Raw genomic sequence first — 23,766 nt, 5'->3', positions numbered from 1 at the left:
ACCAACAGGTTCTAGTGGGTTGCTATGGAGACTGTACTAAGAGTGTGTTTTGGGAATGGCATTAAAGAAAGAGTAGTCTGTTTTTAAAAATTTTAGGTGTTTAGACTCATTGATGTATACTATGAGTTTAGTTTCATAGTGAGGGCTTGCTATCAAACTGTACTCTAGTTTTAAAGTCTTAAAACTACCTAGGTAAATATGTTATTTTTCATGAATTCTTTGCAATGATTGTGAATTAGTTGCGATCATTTACAAATACCCTATGTTGGGCTTCTTTATAAAAATGCATGAAAGGGTTAAGACGTACTAACCATTCAGAAGTGGAGTTACAAAACTAAAATATGAAAGATATGTTTTTAATTGGTGCCTTCCACAGTATCAGAAAGTGCAAAGTTGAAAAGGTTGCCCTTAATGGTTGTTTTGTATGAGCTTGGTGTGCCACTCTTATGCTTAGTTTTCACATTTCCTGAGAGTACTGAATCTATCTAATAAGAACAAAAGAAAATTATATCACAAATGAACAAAATTTTCAGGTATGTGACTTAATTTAATTTTGGGGAAAAATCTGAAAACGTATATGTGTATGTGAGGTTGTTAAAAGTAATTATGAAATATATATAAAAGTATTGAAACTTTTAGAGATCATCTTTGAGTGGTAGTGTGTGTCATTATATTTATTAACAGGCAAGTAAGACACTTTGTGAGTCTGTATGAAACTGTTGTCTGAGGTGAAGACTGGCCGAGTGAGTTTGGTTCACAATGTGTTACCCTGAAACTGTATATTGTACATGTGCTGTTATACTGCATGCTTTAATTGCTGGGAAAAACATGATTGATAAGGGTTAAACATATATAGCAATGTATTCGAAGATCTATAAAGTTTTACAAGTTTATGCATGATGTTCTGCTCACAAAGAAAGGTTTTCTTTGAACTCTGGTACTTGTAGTACTCTTTCTTCCATTTTAATAGAGAACTACAAGTCTCAGAATTGAAATGAAAAAACATGCACTGTAGGTGTACATAACGCATGAACCTGTGAAACTTGACAGCTATATATTAGATACCCTATAGGTGAGATGTTGGTGAATTATAGGGAAGGTATGTATGTTCCTAGATGCTGAGACATGCCCTTTTAACTAATACTGAGTCACATATGTGATATGAGAGTGCTAGGCATAGTTAAATATAACGTGTTTTACCATGGGTCATGCTTAGTAGTGCAGACCCTGTTTGTGCTCTGTCACATGCAGATTCACTTGGTATGTAAAAGCTGTTTATCAAGTCTTAAACCAATGTTTTAGTACACATAACTCACCTCTGAGATACATTGTAGGTATGCTATAAAGCATGGGGCTTTGTACTTATAAGATTGAGTTATTTCCTTTTGAGTTTTAGTAAGTTACTGATGCACTTACTGACCGCTATTCCAAGCACTTCATAGAATATACCACTCATAATGCAACTGGCGTACATGTATTCAAAGCATAGAGCCTCTCTCTCACCCAGTCACATAGCAACAGAAGGAGTTATACATTCGCTCACATACTCAAACTACTAATGTATGCGGCAGTATAAAAGGCAGTTCCAGACACACCTACATACGCCTCTGTTCATAACACAGGCACCAAGGTAAATGTTCAGCCACGTACATACATATTTAGAGAACCATAAAGTTACTAAAACAGTCAAATACCAGCACATTTACTTAAGCATCTCATGACACTGGTACAAGAGAAGTTATACACTTGTTCAGATATGCAGGCAATTAGTGCTACAATCTCTTCATGTATGTAGACAAATAGTTCTTTAAACATGGGTCAGGCCTACTATGACAGACCCTGTCTAAGCACTGTCACTGCCAGCTCCAATTTGCATGTCACCGCTATTTGTCAAGTCTCTAATCCACATTTTAGTACACATAACTCACCTTTGAGATGCTCTGTAGGTATGCCATGAAGCACAGTGCTTTGTGCCTAAAAGATTGAGAGATAACCGTTTGAGCTTTAGTAAGCTACTCATGAACTTGCAGACCCCTATGCCAAGCACTAGAGTATACCACCCATAATGCAACTGACATACCTGTTTCCAAACCACAGAGCCTTTCTCTCACCCAATCACAGAGCAACAGAGCAACTCATATACTCAGAAACTGCTTATTTATGTAAGAGTATAAAAGGCTTTTGCATACACACCTACATATCCCTATAATTCCTAACACAGGCACTGAGGTATTCATTCAGCCACTTACATGCACATCATGAGAGCCATTGTGGTACTAAAACAAATAGTCACATACCGGCACATTTACTTAAACATCTCATGGCATTGCTGTAGCTGGACTCTTACCCTCACTCAGATATCTAGTGTAGGAAGCGGGCTCTCTATATAGTGTATAAAACAAAGTACACTTTGCAAAGAGTCCCGTGGATCCCTTACTGGTATATAGAGACAAAAAGTAGATAATACTAACGCTCTTTTTGTGGTAGTGTCGGTGAGCAGTTAGGCTTATCAGAGGGTAGTGCTAAACATTTGTTGTACTCTGAGAGGCAATAAATGAGACACAAACTCAAGAATAAATCTGAGACCAATTTGTAAAAATAACATCAATATTTATATAATTTTTCAGATATGAATTTCGTTCAATGGTAAGTACTTTTTAAGTTATTATTTTTCAAAGTTCGCAGAATAAATCACTGCTGTGCGCAATTAGACACTTTTGAAGTCAATGGGAAAAAAATAGGAAAAAGCATGTAAAATCACACAGTGGGTTCGCGATGTTCACCTTTTGGATTTAGGTAAGTTCAAGGCCAGGTCCAACATTCCAAAGCGGTAGATTGGCAGCGTCCCAGATTCCGCCAGGAGCAGGGTTCCATGGTCATTGGTAGCCAGCATGCTATGAAAAAGGGGGCCATCTGAAAACACGCTGCATAGAAAGACTTAAAGGTAAGTCTGGGGGATCCTATTGGAGGGAGCAAGTCACAAGGGCCTCACGACCACAGGAGCACAACTGGTTCAACCTTACCCAGGCTGGGGGGGCTGGGTGCAGAGCAGATAGGGAACTAAGAGTTGTGCATCGAGATGGTCCTCATGGTCAGGCAGGTTTCAGGGACTATTGCGGGTCAGCTAGGCTACTCATGGAGAGGATCTCAATGGTTTCACAGTCCTTCAATGGGTGTCTGTGTCCTGGGTGGTTGGCGTCTGGATTGGACTCTGAAGGACAAGACAGCAGACAACAATTGTTGAGTCCTGGAAGCAGCCAGCATGGTTTGGTGCCAACTTTCTGCAGCAGGTATTCAGTACTCGGACCTGCCTGCAGCTCATTTTTGTCCATTAGTCTTCTTAAGTCCGTTGAATCTAAATTCAAGGTCCAGGGAGGCAACCCAAAAAACTAAATTTAGTGAGGTTAAAGCTGTGAAAGGTAGTAGCCAATTGGCTACCTACCTTTATGACGTCCACACCCTCTAAGTGACCACTTCCTGTGGGAAGGGGCCCTACCCTAGCCCTGATAGGTTAATTTTCTACCATCTCAAGATGCAGAATATGAGCTCCTTTACTCACTCAGATATCTAGGTAAGTAGTTACACAACCTCATCTTCCATCCACACAAAAAGTTCTTTAAACATGTGTCAGGCACATAACCTACCTCTGAGATATGCTGTAGGTATGTCATTAATCACAGTGCTTTGTGTTAAAAGATTGAGAGATGTCTTTTTCAGTTTTAGTAAGTTACTCATGCACTACAGCACTACATAGAGCATACCACCCATAAAGCACCTGAAATACATGTTTCCAAAGCACACAGCCTCTCTTTCACTCAGTCACAGATGGACTTATATATTCACTCACATACTTAGTAGCTGCCTGTATATGCAGCAGTATGAAAGGCAGTTGCAGACACACCTACATACCACTCTAATTCCTAACGCAGGCACTGAGGTATTCGCTCATCCACTTACAACACATTTGGAAAGTCATAGTTGTACTACAACAGAGAGTCACATACCAGCACATGTAATTAAACATCTCATGGCACTGCTATAGCTGGAGTTTTATACTAACTCAGATATCTAGGCAAGTAGTGACACAACCTCATCATCTATCAAGACAAATAGTCCTTTAAACATGGGTTAGACAATAAAAACGATTCAAACCATAAACATGGGTTAGACCTACTAGTGCAGAGTCTGTCTGTGCAGTCTCCCTGCCCACTCACTTTGGCATGTAGAAGTCCTTCGTCAAGTGTTAAACCCATATTTTAGTATGCATTGAGTGATTTATTCAGCCACATACATATACATTGACAGAGTCATAGACTTACTAAAACAGGCAGTCATATACTGATACACTAACTTAAACATCTGATAGCACTTCTACAGCTGGACTTGTATATTCACTCAGCTATCTAGTGAAGTACTGAAATACCCTAGTCTCTCTTCCAGTCAAGAAATCCTTTAAACATAGGTCAATACACAGCAACATGGTAATAGATATAGTAGTACACCCAGTAAGAGTAATGCGTACACTGACACAGAGATGTAAACATGAATATTAACAGAGTAATGTCAGCTTTCTTATAATAAGACTTCTGATGTTTTAATTAGTAATTAAAATTAGAAACTTAAAATATTTAATGTGATTGTATGTAATTAAAAGATAAATGTAGTTTTCTTTTTAATCTTTTCAGGCATCAATTTTTAGTCATGTACAGAAAGTTAAAATGCCATTAAAGAGTAATTGAAGAAAGAAACAAAAGCAAGGATACTATCTCCTCACAACTGGGAAACAAAAGGGGCAACACATAGTGAAAGTGGTGAAAGAGAAAAGAGCAGCTGTTAAGAGAACAAAGACATTTCTTGAAATAGTTTGTGGACTACTGGAACGACAGGTAAATCATGTAAATAAGAAACAAAGTTTGAAATCAATTAAGAAAGGAGACCAAATATGTGCTATGAAGAGTAAAAAAATCAAACAAAAAAGGAGAGAGTTTTACCAGGAGGCTAAAGCAGCTAAGGAATCAGAGTTAGAATGTTCATGTTCTGTAATAGAGTATTCAGAATCTAATGATAACTGTGAAAATGTATAAAAGAAGAAGCAAAGCAGTCAAGTAGAAGGAACGTGTTGAGGGTATAGTTAAAAAGCTCTGTGCTCCAAAAAGGAAGCTACTTGTTTTGATTGTGAGCACAAAGAAGACCATGGATAAAATAGTGTTGTGTATAAGAAGAAGCCAAAAGAAAAGACCTATCAATAGAACTAACTTTTACAAAGTTTTCAGTGGTGAATGGAGACATACTTAAAGTACTGAGGATTTCTTTAAGGAAGAAAGCTACTTCCAAAAGAACACATTAGTGCATGCAGTTTAAGAATCTGGACTATGTTATGAGACAACGGATTATAGTTTCTATTCCTAAAGAGGTGATAGTAGCTAGGAATGTTGAAGTGATAGCTGTAGAGTTACAGGCCCCTGTATACAAATGTAACTGTGGCAGTATTTGTAGTGTTCTGCAGGAATCAAGTGATATATTGATAGCTTTCTTACGTCAGTTTCCATGCAACAGTTTGATTGTTCCACATGACAAATGATATATAAGTACTGTTATAATAAGTTAGAGGATAATACATTGTCAGCTAGAGCAGTGCATAACAATTTAGAGCTAGTTTCAATTCCAGAGGAACTTTAAGATTTAAATGTGTATGAATCAATTCTTACACAATGTGTACGCCCATTCCAAGCTATAGTCTGCATAGAGCCAAAGATAGGGAAGTTAGAGCCAACTGTGTTCCTGAAATGTCTTAATAGTAGAGTTGTATACTTGCCAGTATATTTCAACCAGAATATTGAAACTATAGAGGTGCAGAGATATTTGAAGAAGCACTTGCAATTCTAGTGAATGGTGTCCCTATTAAGAATAAAAGATACGGCAAGAGTTAGTGGATGCAAATTAAAGTCTGAAACTGGATTGATATAATCCAATTACAGCAGCCTTAAGTTGAAAGTAAAAACTGCCTTTAAAACCCAAACAGTTTCCCCTTTTGTTTCTTCAACCAACCTTCTACATACTATTTGTAGGAAAAACTACTGTGTGAGATTTTGTCTACATTGATCATCAGCAGTGTACACATCATTTGGCCTACACGGGGTGATATTTTCAGGAGGATCTCCAAAATTAAAGAGTGGTTTAATTTTAATTGTAGTATTGTACCAGATATAATAATTTTGACAATATTTATTAAATAGGTTGTTTAGATTAGTATAGTAATTCCAGATAAAACAAATTATTCATGAATTGTAGTGAGTGCAATGCACAGTGTCACTTGTTTATAGTGAAATACTGTGCTGGTTTGGGGTTTATTTACAATCTATTGATTGTTTTTCCCCACTGTTTGAGGATGTTGCTTCATACAGACCCCCATTTATGGAGAAGAAGTTTGAAATCTGAATACAGTAAAAAAAAAAGGGAAAATCAAATGCTTTAATGTGATGTGACATACCGTTACAGCATAAGAAGTGTTTACTGTTTTGTATATAATATTACAATTTTCACTGTAGAAATTAAAAGATTATTCTGTAATTCTGCAAAATTGAATTCTAACTTATATTTATGTTGTTTTCTTTTTATACAAATGAATGTCAACATCTATTGGAGTATTGTAATCTCCTAATGAGTTCTTTCTGTGTTGTTCAACAAACTAACTTCATCAAGGTAGACACCAAGGCAGAGAGTGATACAACCACTGCGACATCCAGATATGTACCGATACAGCCAATCACATATCTACTCACATACTAGTATGTGCACTCACACAGCCACTTATTCACCTATACAGCTACTCATGCACCCTCTCATTTACCCATACGGTAACTGACAGACACATTCACTTACTCATACAGCTACTACATGCAACATGCAATCACTCACCTATATTGTCACTGATAAAACTAATCACTCACCTACACAACCACTGACACACTCACTCACTCACTCATCCATATAGCTACTCATATATTAACTCAGTCACCCAGATAACATTCATGTATTCACTCACTCACCCATACATTAACTCATGCATCTTCTCAGTCAATATTACAACCATCACATTCCCACTCCCTTACCCATACAGCTACTCACATACCCACTCATGCACCCATACCCCACTTTTTCACTCAGTCATACATACAGCAAAGGATACACCTATTCACTTACCCATACTCCACTCACATACCCACCCATTCAATATACAACCACTCACACATACACTAACTCACCCATACAGCCACTCATATATCAACTCACTCACCCAGACAGCACTAACGGATTCACTCACTCACACATGGACTAACTCATGCATCCTCTCAGGTACTAATACAACCAACAAACACCCAATTACTCACCTATACTGCTAATCACATACCCACTCATTCACCCATACACACCCATTCACTCTCCTATACTCCACTCACACACCCACTCCCTCAACATACAACCACTCACACATACACTCACTCACCCATATAGCCACTCACAAGCCTACTTACTCACCCATATAGCAACTGACTCACCCATTCACTTACCCATACAGCAAATCACACATGCAGTCACCTATCCATACAGTTACTCATACACACATACCCACTCACCCATCCATACAGCCACTCATGCACTTACTCACCCACCCATATAGCCACTGACACACCCTGTCATTCACCCATACTGCGCTCATGCACCATCTCACTCACTGATACAGCCACTCACATACCTACTCACTTACCCATACAGCCCCTCACTCACCAACTCACTCACACATACAACCAATCCCACACCCACTCTTTTACCCATATAGCCTCTGATATACCCATTCACGCACCCATACAGCTAGTCACAGATCCTCTCACTCACTCATACAGTTACGCATACACTCACTCACCCATATACCACTCATGTACCCACTCACTCACCCATACAGCCACTCACACATTATGATATTCATTCATACAACCACACACATACCTAGTCGTTCATGTATGTAAACACTCAGACACCCACTCACTCATTCCCTTTTACAGCCACTAACTCAGCTACTCACTCACACATCCAGTCACTCACACACTAATACAGGTACTCACCCAACCAGTTACTCACTCATACAGCTAGCCACTCACTTGCATACACACTTACACACACAATCAGTCACCCAAGCAGCCACTAACACACTCAGTTACACAATTATGCACCACTCCTCTTTTTATATACACACAGATTTACAGTTTATATTTTTTTAACCATGAATGGCGGTTCTGACAAGAAGTTTTTTTTTTTCTTTTTCTTTTCTGGAACTGTGTTTTTTTATATTTTGCAATTTTTTGTATATTTTCTCCAACAAAATGGCAACAAGATGGAATGCATTCTATCTACAAACACAAAAACAGTGGAAAAACTGGAGTAAATCATAAAAAGAATTAGCAGGTATGTTGACATCGACAGATTGCTCACTAGCTGTCAGCTGTCAGGTTAGTGTTGCAGTCAAGGCAAAATGTCCCAATCCACCTTAACTCAAGAGAAATTTCTGCCAATCGTCTTACCACTTCTGCTATCACTATCTCTCTGGGAACAGGTAGTGCAGTGCTGGAGGTTGATGGCCCCTCCCCAGCTCTGTCCTTCTGTGCTGTCTTTATGTTACTCTACTTACATAGAGGAAGAACATACTTGTAAGCTGCATTTCACAAATATAGCAACTATTTTGGATTCCCCAGATGAAATTGTTAAGAAATCCCAGACATCACTCTGCCTTTTAGGGGCTGGTCCGTCATCGCCAAAGTTTTTCAGATGGTCCTCTGCAACCTGCTCCTCTGGGTGTTGTGGGGGGAACAGCCATTACATTGCGGCTGTTCCCCGCATGCCATTACAACGTAAGTGTTACCACGCATGTCTTGTAGCAATGTGTAGTCTTTACAACACATTTTTTACAATGTATGTGCTTTTACCACGCATGCCTTTGCAACAAATTTGTATGGTAAAAGCACATACATTGTAGAAAATTATAGGCCATCAACGTTGTTGTGAGGAAACAGAAACTCTTCTGTTTTCCTCACAACGACGTGCACCATCCCTCAGAGCAGGAATAAGGAACCACAAGGAGAGACAGGTAAGGGGGATTAGGCCTGGGGTGGGGGTCACTATTTTAGGGTAAAAGGGATCGGGGGTCATGCAGCGTAATGTTTTAGGGTTAAGGGTAGGGTCCGAGAGGTCATGCAGGGTAGTGTTTTAGGGTATGGAGAGGACTGAGGTCAGGGGAAGGGTCCTGCAGGGGTAGTGTTTTAGGATTTAGGGTAGGGTCAGGCATCATGCAGGGTAGTGTTTTAGAGTAGGGAGAGGACTGTGGGTCGGGGAAGGTTGTGCAGGGGTAGTGTTTTAGCGTTCATGGTCGGGTCAGAGAGGTTGTGCAGGGGTAGTGTTTTAGGGTTCCGGGTAGGGTTGGGGGTCATGGAGAATAGTGTTTTAGGGTAGGGAGAGGACTGGGGGTCAGGGGAAGGGTAATACAGGAGGAGTGTTTTAGGGTGTAGGGTAGGGTCAGGGGTTGTGCAGGGTAGAGTTTGAGGGCAGGGAGAGGACTGGGGGTCGGAGAGAGGGTCATGCAGAGGTAGTGTTTTAGGGTTTAGGGTAGGGTCGGATTCATGCAGGGTAGTGTTTTAAGGTTTAGGGTAGGTTCGGGGGTCATGCAGGTTAGTGTTTTAGAGTAGGGAGAGGACTGGGGGTCAGGGAGGGTTGTGCAGGCGTAGTGTTTTAGGGTTTAGGGTAGATTTGGGGTCATGCAGGGTAGTATTTTAGGATAGGGAAAGGACTGAGATCAGGGGAGGGACATGCAGGGGTAGTGTTTTGGGGTAGGGAGAGTACTGGGGAAAGGGGAGGGTCATGCAGGGGTAGTGTTTTAGGGTTTAGGGTAGGGTGAGAGGTCATGCAGGGTAGTGTTTTAGGGTCGGGAGAGTGCACTGGGGGTCGAGTGGAGGGTTATGCAGGGGTAGGGTTTTAGGGTTTAGGGTATGGTTGTGGGGTGCAACTTACCTTAGACCCTTTTACCAAGTGTATGCCTTTAACATGCATGCTTTTATGTTGTAATGGCATGCGTGTTAAAGGCATATGTGTGGTATAGAGGTTGGCGGAGCTTGAGGAGTTTTACTCCGCAGAATTTTAGGGAGTGATTAAAACACAGAGTTCCCTCGACCCCGGTACCGCAGCCCGAGGAGGAGATCGACGTCGTGACGACTCCGCCTCCTCGAGAGCAACTTGTGGGCCCTTATCCGGCCTTTCCGGCTCCAGGTCAGGATCCATCCCAGTTCCTGAATGCCATGTTTGGGGTTTACTCCAGGGCAAATTAGCCCTCTGGTGCACCTGTTGGTCCCACGGGTCCTATGGCGTATAACTTGGGCGTTCCCCAGGCTTATGCTCCTGCACCCTTCATGCCTTTCATGCCGGTTTTAGCACCGCAGTGGCATTTTCCGGCGGCGCCGAGGCCTTCGACGCCGAAGCCTTCGACGTCGACTCCATTGACGCCGGTGCCCACATCTTCAATGCAGGATCCTGTGCGACCTCGGGTGAAACTTCCTCGCCCGACTTCGGGTTCGACGCCGGCTTCGACCCCGGCGGAGTTGGTTCCGGACCCGTTGACTTCGTTTCTGAAGGTGAGGTCACGGCATGAATCCCAGAGACTTCTGGAGGAAGAACCGTATCGGTATGCTGACGTGGACGAAGGAGAGTTACAGGATTCTGATGATCCTTTTGATGACCTGAGAGAGGCCAGTGGACTTGAACTGTCTCCTGAGTGGGATTTGGCATCTGTGTCAGACGTGCCTTCCAAGGATGTGGTGCCATATCAAGTTGTTATTAAAAAGGCGGCAGGCTTGTTGAATATTACTCTGCCCACTGCTGAGTACAACTCTAATATTCTTACTGAAGTCCTTCACTCGCCATCTTCAGTTATTGAGCCGATGCTGCCATTTAATGATGCTTTAGCTGAACCCATCTATGCAGTCTGGAAGAAGCCTTTGACAGCTCCTGTGGTTTCAAGGGCTGTGGCGAGGAGGTACAGGGTTGCACCTGGTGACCCGGACTTTTTGTCAACACACCCCCTGTCTGAGAGTTTGGTTGTGCCGGCTGCCTGTTCTAAGAAGTCTGTGGTTGCTTTTCCGCAGGTTCCTGGGGAAAAAGAGTCCAGGAAGCAAGATCAGGCTGCCAAGAAGGTCTTCTCCTCAGCCAGTATGGCATTAAAATCCACTAACGCAACTTGTCTGATGGGGCGGTACATCTATGCCTTGATGGATTCCGTGAAGCAGTTGTTGCCAAAAATTCCTGAGGTGGATAGAAATGACTTTCAGGAGCTAATTTCGGACACTCAGGCTGCTGTGAGACAAGTGATTCAGAGTGGGCTGGACACGGCTGATTCAGTGGTGAGAGTCATGGGCTCTTCGGTGGCCACTAGGAGAGCTGCATGGCTTAAATCATCGGAGTTCTCAGCAGATGTTCAGTCTGCTTTGATGGACTTGCCATTTGATGGTTCAGGATTGTTTGGCAAGAAGGCTGATGCTGCCTTAGAATGTTTCAAGGACAGCAGGGCCACGGCGAAATCTTTGGGTCTTCAGACCAGGGGTACTACTGGAAGGCGCTACAGAGGATTTGGCAGGTCTTCCTTTCGTTCCTATAAAACATCGCAGCAGCAGCCACAACAACAGCAAAATACGCTGTACAAGTCGTACAGAGGAAGACAACGAGCTCGTCCTAGAGGTCGTCAAGCCTCCTCCTCCTTCTCTTCCCAGCCCCCTACCACCGCAGCAAAGCAGCCCTAGATCCGCCATTTCGGATCATGTGGGCCCAGTGGAGGACCGGCTTACCCATTTTCTACGAGATTGGGAATTGATTACATCAGATCTTTGGGTTCTCAATCTCGTGGAGAATGGGTATGCTCTTCCCTTTCAGGAATTTCCCCCCAATTACTCTCCTTGCCAGCGTTATTGTTCAGAGGACCATCTGCTGCTCCTGCAGGAAGAAGTCCTGGCTCTGTTCAGAAAGGCTGCGATAGAGGTGGTTCCAGAGCAGGAGAGAGGTCAGGGATGTTCTGATTTTCTGATCCCCAAGAAGGATGGCAGGCTCCGTCCAATCCTGGATCTCAGGATCTTGAACCTTTACCTGAAGTAGGAGAGGTTCAAGATGCTCACCCTTGCTCAGGTTCTTCAAGCGCTGCTGGAAGAAGACTGGATGGTGTTGATCGACTTGCAGGATGCGTATTTTCCTATCCCAATCCTGAAGTTGCACAGAAAGGATCTCCGTTTCACGGTTGGATCGCAACACTACCAGTTTGCGGTCCTTCCGTTTGGTCTTACTACTGCGCCTCGAGTCTTCACCAAGGTGATGGCTGTGGTGGCAGCACATCTCAGAAGATCGGGAATACCTGTATTTCCGTATCTGGACGATTGGCTGATCAAGGCAGAGTCTCCAGAGATAGTGCTCCATCATCTGCAAGAGACAACTCAGTTGTTACACAGGTTGGGTTTTTCGATAAATGTACCCAAATCTCACCTGGTGCCCTCCCAGCGCAACCTGTTCATAGGTGCGGTACTGGACACTACTCTGTGTCATGCATTCCCTCCTCCACAAAGGATTCGCGACATACAGGAAATGATCCCTTTATTTTTCAATGGAGCGGTTGTTCCAGTTCTGAAGGTCCTTTGCCTGCTCGGTCTGATGGCTTCTTGCATTCTGTTGGTCAACCATGCATGCTGGCACATGAGGGCACTCCAGTGGTGCCTCCGCAGGCAGTGGTATCAGCACGGCGGAGATCTCAGGGAGTCAGTTAGGATCTCGAGAGAAACTGCAGCGGATCTGTCTTGGTGGAGTGCTGAAGGCAATCTGTCTCAAGGAAAGCCTTTTCAACTTCCTCCATGAGTGGCCACAGTGATAACGGATGCATCCACTTTAGGGTAGGGTGCTCATCTGGGGGACCTGGAGATCAAAGGTCTTTGGTCTCCAGAGGAAAGGTTGCTACACATCAACCTTCTGGAATTGCGGGCGATACGTCTGGCGCTCAAAGCCTTCCTCCATTCCCTTCGCGGTCGGTCAGTTCAGGTCCTGACGGACAACACGACCGCGAAGTGGTATGTCAACAAGCAGGGAGGAGTGGGGTCACAGTGTCTCTGCAGAGAGGCTCTGCGTCTCTGGTCCTGGGTTCAGGACCATCAGATTTGTCTGATGGCAAATTCTCTGGCCGGAGTACTGAACGTGCGTGCAGACAGTCTCAGTCGGCAGTTCTCGGCCGACCACGAGTGGAGGCTACACCCAGAGGTAGTTTGTCACGTCTTTCAGACGTGGGGGACTCCTCAGGTGGACCTGTTCGCCACTCGCGAGAATGCTCACTGCCCGTCATTCTGCAGCCTCCAGTTTCCAATGCAAGGAGCCTTGGAGGACGCCTTTCAGTTGAGTTGGGACTCACAACTCCTTTACGCGTTTCCTCCCATACCTTTGATTCCTCGGGTTCTGAGGAAGATACGCCAAGACCGGGCCCAAGTCATATTGATCACCTCGGAATGGCCAAGAAGGGTGTGGTATACAGATCTTCTTCACCTTTCCTCGCACCCTCTGCTCCATCTCCCTCACAGGGCAGATCTCCTCTCCCAGATGGAGGGGCAGGTTCTACACCCCCACCTCCAGACCTTACAACTTCATGCCTGGAGATTGAGTGGGGCAACCTGATTTCCTTTTCTCTCCCGCACGATGTGGTGGATGTCATCTTATCGTCCAGGCGTGACTCCACCAAGTCCATTTATTCTTATAGATGGTCTAAATTTGTTGCTTGGTACGGGGAGAAGTCCATTGACCCTTTAGGGGCTCGTTTGTCCAATATTCTTTAATTTGCACTTTCCTTGGCCCAGCAGGGTTTTGCAGTGGCAACTATCAAAGGTTATTTGTCGGCCTTATCAGCTTTCCTTTGTTTGCCGGACCAGCCCTCTTTGTTTAAATCTCCAATTTTTTTACGTTTCATTAAGGGCCTTACCAATAAATTTCCTCCTACACCTTTTATTGTGCCTCAATGGGACTTGAACCTCGTTCTTACGTTTTTGATGGTTTCTCCTTTTGAACCTTTACACACATTTCCCTTGAGACTTTTGTCTTTCAAGACTATTTTTCTGATGGCAATTACCTCGGCAAGGAGGGAAGTGAGCTTCAAGCTCTTAGTTCTAAGCCTGCATTTTTATCCATTGATGCTGAAAGAATGGTTCTCAGGACCAGGGCTGCTTTTATGCCTAAGGTGGTAACTCCTTTCCATCTGGGGCAGTTCGTTACCCTCCCTACATTTTATCCTCCCCCTCACCCTCCCATGGAGTTGGAGAGACTACACCGTTTGGACCCGAAGAGGGTGGTGAGCTTTTACCTGGACAGGACATGAGAGTTCAGGTTGGATGACCAGCAGTTTGTTGGCTTTGCTGGCTGCAAGAAGGGGAAGGCGGTGCACAAGTACACGCTCTCGAGGTGGATTATCCTCTGCATTAAGATCTGCTACGCCCTGTTGGGTAAGGACCCTCCAGAGGGTATAAGAGCTCACTCTACTAGAGCAAAGTCATCAACATCTGTTTTGTCTAGTGTTGTTCATGTTGAGGAGATTTGTAGAGCGGCAACTTGGGTCTCCCTCCACACTTTCGCGAAGCATTACTGCTTAGATACCAAAGTAGGGAGGGAGGGCTACTTTGCGCACGCTGTCCTCCAGGATTTTCTGGTATAGGAGAGTGGACACCTCCTTTGGGAGTGGGGACTGCTGTGGGACTCTATTCACAAGGTGAGGAATCCACAGGCAGATGTATCTATCAGAAGAACAAGTTACTTACCTTTGGTAACGCTTTTTCTGGTAGATACAATATCTGCCTGTGGATTCCTCACTGACCCACCCGCCTCCCCGTTGTCCACTCTTCTATACTTGTGTTGTTGTATTATATATATATTTATATTGTCAAAGGAAATGTTTATTATGTTTTAATTTCCTGCATAGGTTTCACACTTAAGGTCCGATTATGATGGCGGACGGACTTGAGTCCGTCCGCCACCATAGAGTAGGAGGGACCGTCCGCAGGGGCAGCGGCGGTCCCTCCATACAGATTAGGATGTGACCGCCAGGGTGGCGGTCACATCCTCTATTTTTAACATTGCGGCGGGTGGCGCTTCAAACTGCACCCGCCGCAATGTTAAAAATGCATGCACAGCATTTGCGTGCACAAAGCCGCAGGCACCGCGCGGTGCCTGCCGCTTTGTTCACGCAAATGCAGGGGGGTACCATAGGTACCCCCCATGTGCACCCCCCATCCCCCCTTCACCCAGGGGGCCCACAACAGGCCCCCGAAGGCAATCTCCGTAAAAGCCGCCGTGGAAAAGCATACGTTCTACGCGATCATAATATGGCTGGCGGTGTCTGATAGACACCGCCAGCCATGTTATTGCTTTTCCGCCGCGGTCGGAAGGCGACCGCGGCGGAAAAGCTGCGGACTGAAAAACGATCCCCCAGCCATCCTAATCTGGCGGGGGGGTCTTTTTCAGTCCGCAGCGGATTTCCCGCATCCTCCGGGCCGGCGGTGGCTTCCGCCGGCCCTGAGGATGCGGGAAATCCGCAATCCTAATGAGCCCCTATGTGTGTGTTATTTTGACATTTGTGTACTGTGTATACTGTGTACATTTCTGCTGTCATCGGTTCGTCCATGTGCTTTCGAAGGCACGGAAAAAAGGGCGGAACTGATGTCATCACGCCGGCGTGGGCCTAATATGGTGTCGGTGACGTCAGCAGAGTCGCGCGCGATGCCGTGCCTCTGTGACGTCGTTCCACGTCGGCGCGAAGCTACAAAAAGAATTTCCGAATGCTGCTGACGCAGGGGAATATTCACAAGGTGAGGAATCCACAGGCAGATATTGTATCTACCAGAAAAAGCATTACCGAAGGTAAGCAACTTGTTCTTTGGGCTTCTTCTCCGTACACTGTCTCGTGTGACTTACAGGGCACAGGTGCATCAGAGGTTGGCTTTGCATGCTTGCAACAGAGGCTGTGACTGCTCACTGGCATTTGATGCAGTACTGCAGTCAGAAGAACTAGCCTAAAACTACCCAGCGGTCAGTGTGGTAGGTGCGCTATATGTTTTGATTAGCAGGAATCTCATATGATGCCATTTCTTGTTAACAAAAAGTGGCTCCATTGTGTGCTGTGAAACATGGGGGAAACTGAGATTGGTAGTGTTGCGCTCCACTCTGTGTAAAACTGGTGGACACTTAAGTAGGCAAAGTACTTTGAAATTGAAGCCAGAGTTTCCATGAAACACACCATGACTGATTTATACTCGAAGACACGTTTGAAAAATGTTAATAAGCAAAGAATAATGTCAACAGTAAATTGATGTGAATAGTAATTTTCGAAATTCATGCAATGAATAATGTCACAGGAATAGTAGATCATGAATATTTGTAAAAAAAAAGGGTGAGCACATGTCGCCGGTAAACTCCGATCCGCCAGCGGTCGGCGGACTTTTTTTAAAGAACTCCGTGCTCTGAGCCAAGCACGAATGCCAAAAACTCTATGAACTCCACCGGCGGTATGGAGCTTACCACCCCCCTAAAAAGAATGCATTGTGATGGTAGGTCATTGTAGGGGTACTAGAGTAGTAATACCCGTGTTGTAATGGCACGAGTGGTATTAGTATTCATAGTACCGTCATACATTCGCTGTGGCACCTCCTGCTGCTCACTGCCTCCTGTTGCCCTTTTGATTAAATAAAGATGACCAAAAAATACCCTCAACAGAGTTCTGCACGATTAGTACAGCACACTTCCAAAAAAGAAAACAATACCCACTGGAACGTTCAAGCAGAAAGAAATAGGTGGGATTAATAAAAATGTGTCTACTCCAATATATCTCTTTCTTACCAGGCCAATGATCTTCGTGAATGCCAACATTATCGCCAATACTGGTGTCATTGCGAGGATGGGAAATACAATTAAAATATGCTGTATATAAAATAAATATTAATAAGAGAAATACAAGTGTAAAACACTATATTAGTAAACAGCCGCTGTCAAACATTAATTACGTGATCTTTACAACTCTTCTGCAAAATCGGAACATACGTGTCGCAATAATTTGCGATAAATTTGTGATGATTGAAAAATTAACATAAAAGAAAACACAAATATTAACCCACTGAAACAAATTGCAAGGAGCGACACAGAAAGATATGTAAAATGGGTGGTCCATTATACAGGTGTATGCAGTAGACATTTGCACAACGACAATTTAGTAACAAATTTCCCAGAATAAACTAATGCAGTTGAGTAGATATTTTCCACAATTCTGTGGATTCTTCTTAGAAAAAATTAGATTCCATTATGATCCTGATTTTCATTTCAGATAAAATAAATCTCATTGGGAAACACTTACAAATATAAAGATAGCAAGTGCCCCAGGTAGAGCTCCACTTGAGTAAAATTGAAAATTATCCTAACAAGGCCCGGGCGGAGTTTGTGTAGCCACACTACGTGGAACTACGCAAAGTTGTAAAAACACTCCACAGTGCTATGCAGAGTTCTGGGGTCGGGCGAGTTCCTCTTTCCCGCCCGTTCGTGTGACATTTATGCCTTACATAAATGTGAACTGCACCACGCGGTGGCATATGTGCGGCCATCATGTTTTTCTCTTTACTTATGGTGCCGGGGCCTACTTTTTCATCCTTTCTAAATGTATGCAATCCTTGTCTTCAAAAACTTTTTTCCACTCATTTTTAGTTACAATCATACCTTTTGTCTTTTTTGGTGTGTATTTTACATTTTTTCTACCTTTTGTTATTTTTTTTGTGAATGTTGTACTTTGTTATTTTTTTGCTTTACATCCTTATTTTTACCTTCCTTAGTTCTTTTGCCTGTTTCTTTTTTCTCTCTCTCCCACCCTCAGTTGTATGGCAGACCAGGCAGCAAAAAAAAAAGAGCAGCAGCCTCCTTCCTTGCGGAAGGCGGTGCCAGGAAGGGGATGCAGCCTGTGCATTGTTTTCAAAGGTGGAGGTGGCAGCACTGGTTTTTTATGTCCAGCGCCACCTCCCCTCCACCCTGGCTGCCGGCATGGGTCCGAGTACAGGGTCACGGAGCACCGCAAGTGTTGGGTAAGGGTGCACCGGGCAGTGTCACGCTACTCTCATGTCTGAGGACTAAGACTAGGACCGGCTGGACTTGCTAGGAGTGGAGGTCGTAGGGATGGGTGAGTAATTATTAATATTATCATTACTTGTGTTCTGTGCTATTGCTAATATTTTTTGCCCAAATTGCAAGCATGCTGCTCACACGCAGGTAAGTTAAGTTTACAAATATTTTTTTATCGTTATTCTAGACAAGTACTCGATGCTACCTAATCGTTCTGGTTGGCGCTCGCTTGGGCTGATTATGTAAGAAGTGATGCAGAGAATCCTTTGTCCGTTGACTAAGATAGTGGTAGTTATTATTAGTAATTTAGCAGCATGCATCTTCTCACTTCAGTCCTTAGAGGCTTTTTTGTAGCTCATACAGTGGCAAGCAACCAATTTGCTGTTTATGCATGCATCCATCTATGCATTTAGAGAAAAAGGCAGGCTTAGGGAACTGGCCCATCAAACGGGTTTGAGATTGTGAATGAAATGAGAAGAAGCAAACATCATATGTTGCGATTTATTAGTAATTCCGAAATCTAGTTTACTAAATTTGAAATAGAGCTAGGTAGGTTTTTGGAATTTTGGAATTTTGGAATAGAATATGACGGTCCACAACACTAGTCAATCTGATTTACAACATTTAAATGTTATTGTGATTGACTTTTCGTGCCCAAAAATATTTTTAGAGAGATTATTTATTTACTACAAATCTTTTTTGGTCTTTATGTCTTACATCAGCATCCAGGGTCAAGAAGAGGACTGAGGCGGGTGAGGGAGTCCTCCTGTTGTTAACATTATTATTTATTTCCCTAACATTTACCACTCCTTATTTTGAATTATTATTTTTACCCATTTCCTAATTTCTTCCAAGTCCTCTTCGAGCTATTAGTTTCTAAATTATTGTTATCCCTGCATTAATATATTTACTTATTTTCTAGATTTCAAGTTTCTGTACATTGCTTCAAACTGTCTCTGTACTAGTCAAACCCTCCAGCTTTTGAAAAAGGTGTCCCAGCTGCAATAAAAAAAATGGTGTCTGTTTTCATCTCGTCCTTGCAGAGTGTGAACCACGAACATTTCAAACACTCCCTTTTTTTCCTGAAAACCTCTGAGCCCCGCGCCGCCGCACCAGTAGTGAGCACTCAGTGCAAGATCAGACGTGTTTGTTGCTCATCTGTATCGGACCATCAAGCTCTGGCAGCGCCATACCTCTGAGCACTTCGTTTTCCACAAAAGATGTGTTAGGCCTCCGCGATGGACTACATGTACTTCAGGCCGCTGCTCAGGTAGGCGTCGCCATTTAAGAACTGCCGCCGCTTGTCACTAACAGCTACTCTCACACTCACCCATACCCGCCCGACTGCTTTCAGAGATTTCACTGCAGAATTTAACTTCAGGGTGGGCAAGCGGACGCTCGAAGCAGAGTAACGACCTGATTGATGGCAGTATCTCTCTCACAAACTTTAATAGATTTTTCAGGGCCATTTTCAAAAGCGGTAACTCTCTCTCCCGGGTTAATGTATATTAAAGGGGAGGGTGTGTGGTTTAATGACCTGAGTTGACGAATTTGGATTTGGGATACCAGGTTCGAATCTCGGCATTGCGTGATATCCTGTGATTCTGGACCATTCACTCAATCTCTCCCTGTCTTAAAGATACACCAGAAAAAAAAAACTGGTGCTCATGTAAAGCGCTGCGGGTCGAATCGAGTTATAAAAACCTGTAAAACAAAAAATACTGAAAGGTCTGTCTGGATTGTTGCTTACTTTGAGATAAACAGGGACAGACAGGGATTTAGCTGTCAACAGTGCAACAGGTGCAGTAGCACAGAGGCCCAGATCTGTGATGTTCCCTTTGCACCTCAGTTATGGCTGATTTTTCACTGTGTACCACAGGTTGTGGGCTCCTATTTTCCTCATATTTATTAGGGTATTTGACAATTTGCAGCACCTCTGGGGAAAGACTTGAGATGTTAGTACCAACACATCTCAAATCTGGAAGTCCTTATAAACACCCATAAAATGAAAAAATCACAAGGTTTGAAGTGAAAAAGAAAGGAAATCTGTGTAAAAAGGTAATAGTTTAAAGATTAGCAATAATTTACGAACTGTTCATCTGGCACTGCTGAGGAAATCTGATACTACCCGGGATCCTAGCTGGGATTTTTAGACACCGCGTAGAAGGTCACACTAAAAAAGTCTTGTAACACTGACAAGACACTCAAGAAAAGCTCACACTGCAGGTGTCCTGTAGCATGAGATCCTGTGACTGGAGGAACCTAATAAGTCCTAGGATCACAAAAACACAGAAAAGGCTGTCCCACAGGGGCTGTAGCTACCATTGGTGCAACAGGTGCAGTGGTACCAGTGTTAGAGCCATAAGGAGGTGGGAAGAGTCTCAAATTTGGGATGTAGACTGCACACATATCACCTGTAAGTCACATTGAGGTGGGGGCTGTATTGTATAAGGGCTCACACCCATGACCATGCCACTAATCTGCATAGAGCAATATTTATTTTATTTTGTATTCATAATCTTTTTATTGGAACGGAAGATTACTGAACTTACAAAAAGCACGTACATTCAATCAATCAATCAATCAGGACATTTGTGAAGCATGCTACATACCCGTGAGGGTCTCAAGGCGCTGGGGGGGGTGCTGCTACTGATCGAAGAGCCAGGTCTTGAGAAGTCTTCTGAAGGCCAGTAGATCTTGGGTCTGCTGTAGGTTGGTGGGGAGGGTGTTCCAGGTCGAGTGCGGCGAGGTGGGAGAAGGATCTGTCGCCGGCAGTCGTTCTTCAGATGCGGGGGACTGTGGCGATGGCGAGGCCGGCGGAGCTGACCTTGCAGGTTGGGGTGTAGAAGCTGAGTCATCAATTGAGGTACTCTGGGCCGGCGTTGTGGAGGGCCTTGTGTGCGTGGATGAGGAGCTTGAAGGTCAATCTCTTGTTGACGGGGAGCCAGTGTAGGTCTCTCAGGTGGGGTGTTATGTGGCTGCGGCGGGGGATGTTGAGGATCTGTCGTGCCGAGGGGTTCTGGATGCGTTGCAGCCGTCTCAGGAGGTTGGTTGATGTTCCTGCGTAGGGGGGCGTTTTCGTAGTCCACCCTGCTGGTGACAAGGGCCTGGGTGACTGTTATTCTCGTTTCGGTGGGGATCCACTTGAAGATCCTGCGTAGCATTCGGAGGGTATTGAAGCAGGATGAGGAGACGGCGTTGACCTGCTTGGACATGGAGAGGGTCGAGTCGAGGATGATCCCCAGGTTGCGCGCGTGGTCGGTGGGTGTCGGGGCTGTTCCTAGTGATGTCAGCCACCAGGAGTCATCCCAGGCTGGAGGGGTGGAGCCGAGGATGAGGACCTCCGTCTTGTCCAAGTCAGGCTTCAGTCAGCTGTTCTTAATCCATTCGGAGACAGCCTTCATTCCTTCGTGCAGGTTGGTTTTGGCGGTGTGAGGGTCTTTGGCGAGGGAGATGATCAGCTGGGTGTCGTCAGCTTAGGAGATAATGTTGAGGTCGTGCTGTCGGGCGACGTGGGCGAGGGGTAGATGTAGATGTTGAACAGCATTGGTCCCTGGGGTACGCCGCAGATGATCTCGGTGGCGGTGGAGCGGAAGGGTGGGAGGCGGGCTCTCTTAGTTCTGCTGGAGAGGAAGGATGTGGTCCAGTCCAGGGTCTTCTCTTGGATCCCAGTGCCGTGTTGGCATGTTCGTAGTGTGTGGTGGCAGATCGTGTTGAAGGCGGCTGATAGGTCCAGGAGGTTGTCAAGCAGGGTCCTGATGTCGTCGGTGGTGGCAATGAGGGCGGTTTCGGTGCTGTGGTTGCTGCGGAACCCAGACTGGGATGGGTCCAGGATGTTGTTGTCCTCGAGGTAGCAGATCACTTGTTTGTTGATGATTATCTCGGTGACCTTCGCTGGACACAGAAAAAGGGAGATGGGACGGAAGTTCTTGAGGTCCGCCTTGGGCTTCTTGAGTAAGGCGTTGATCTCGGCGTGCTTCCAGCTCTCCGGGAAGGTTTCTGTCTCGAAGGAAATGTTGATAGCTTTCCGGAGATGGGGAGCAATGATTGTGCTGGCTTTGTTGAAGACGTGGTGTGGGCATGGGTCAGACGGGGATCTGGAATGGACAAGTTCATGATCTTGATGGTGTCCTGGTCGTTGATGTTGGACCAGGTGGTCAAGCGGCTGGTGGTCGCGGGGTGGAGGTCTCGGTTGTTGGCAGGGCAGTCGTGGCGTTGAAGCTGCCGTGGATGTTGGCGACCTTGCGGTGGAAGAAGGTGGACAGTGAGTCACACAGGTGCTGTGAGTTGATGGTGTCTGCGGGTGGCGTTCTTGAGGGCCATGTAGCTGTCTGGTGATCGTTCGCGGAGCCAGTTCTTCAATTTCCGGCAAGTGCGCTTGGGGGCCTGAAGGTCTTCAGTGAACCAGGTGGATTTCTTGCTGGTGTGGCTGTTGGAGGATGTCGTGTCTTGGTCGTCACGATTTCTCACCCGACAGCAAGCTTTGATCGAGACCCCTGCGGAAGGGTCCCATATGACCCGAAATGCATAGGGTATATGTGGAATTATGAAGTGATATGGATTACAAATTAATAGACTGTTATTGATGAAGAATGAAATTGGAAAAGAAATGAAATAAACACTTATATGTTTGAAATGAAATTCTCGTATGAATAATTCACTGAATATGAAAAAAAATTGAGGAAGACCAGATGGTCGAAGAATAGTTGTGCACACCACCGCCAAAGGTGGAACCCTCCACCTTTCCTAGGAAGTAATTACATATAGTGTTTCCAGACAAAACACTTGGCAGGAGTTGCACAGAAATTACAATGGATTTAACACTTTGAAATAGTGAACACAGAGTGCACTGACGGACCTTCTAAACCCCAGTGAAGTGACCATAACCATCATAAAATAGAAAACAAGTGACTGTATTGAAAAAAAAGCGGTTATTGGAATAAAACAGGATGTCTTCTGTGATTTAATACAGTATTTCAGAACAGGGTTATTTTTCAGATGTTATCAAGACTATCCTTATTGATTGCTGATGACGTTTCGACCCCACTGGGGGATACATGGGTCTCTTAAGGATGGAGAATTATGGGGACTGTAAATGTGATATAATATTAGTGAGGTATGGAGGAGTAGTGTACGGGCTACTAGAGAGGTAATAGCATTATGGCTTACCTAATGGCACTGAATTTCCTGTTGTATTTGCCCATTTACTTAGTGGCAATTTCATCTATTAATCAATGGTCCACTCCCATAGTTCAAGGAATCTGGGTGACTGTTAGGTCCGATCCCTATTGAAAGGGGGATTAACATGGTTTTCTGATAGATACATCTGCCAGTGGATTCCTCACCTTGTGAATATCCCCCTGCGTCAGCAACGTTCGGAAAACTCTTTTGTAGCATGCCGGCGTGGACGACGTCACAGGAGCACGGCATCGCTCGACTCCGGCTGACGTCACCGACTCCTTATTAGGCCTCCGTCGGCGTGATGAAATCAGTTCCCCTTTTTCCGCGTCGACGACGCGAATGGTTTTTTGGGATCTCTAGTGTTGTGGATAGTAACTTTGT

Source organism: Lissotriton helveticus, chromosome 1_1, assembly GCF_964261635.1.
Source record: "Lissotriton helveticus chromosome 1_1, aLisHel1.1, whole genome shotgun sequence".
In the NCBI taxonomy this organism is placed as follows: domain Eukaryota; kingdom Metazoa; phylum Chordata; class Amphibia; order Caudata; family Salamandridae; genus Lissotriton; species Lissotriton helveticus.
This window is presented reverse-complemented; position numbering follows the sequence as displayed.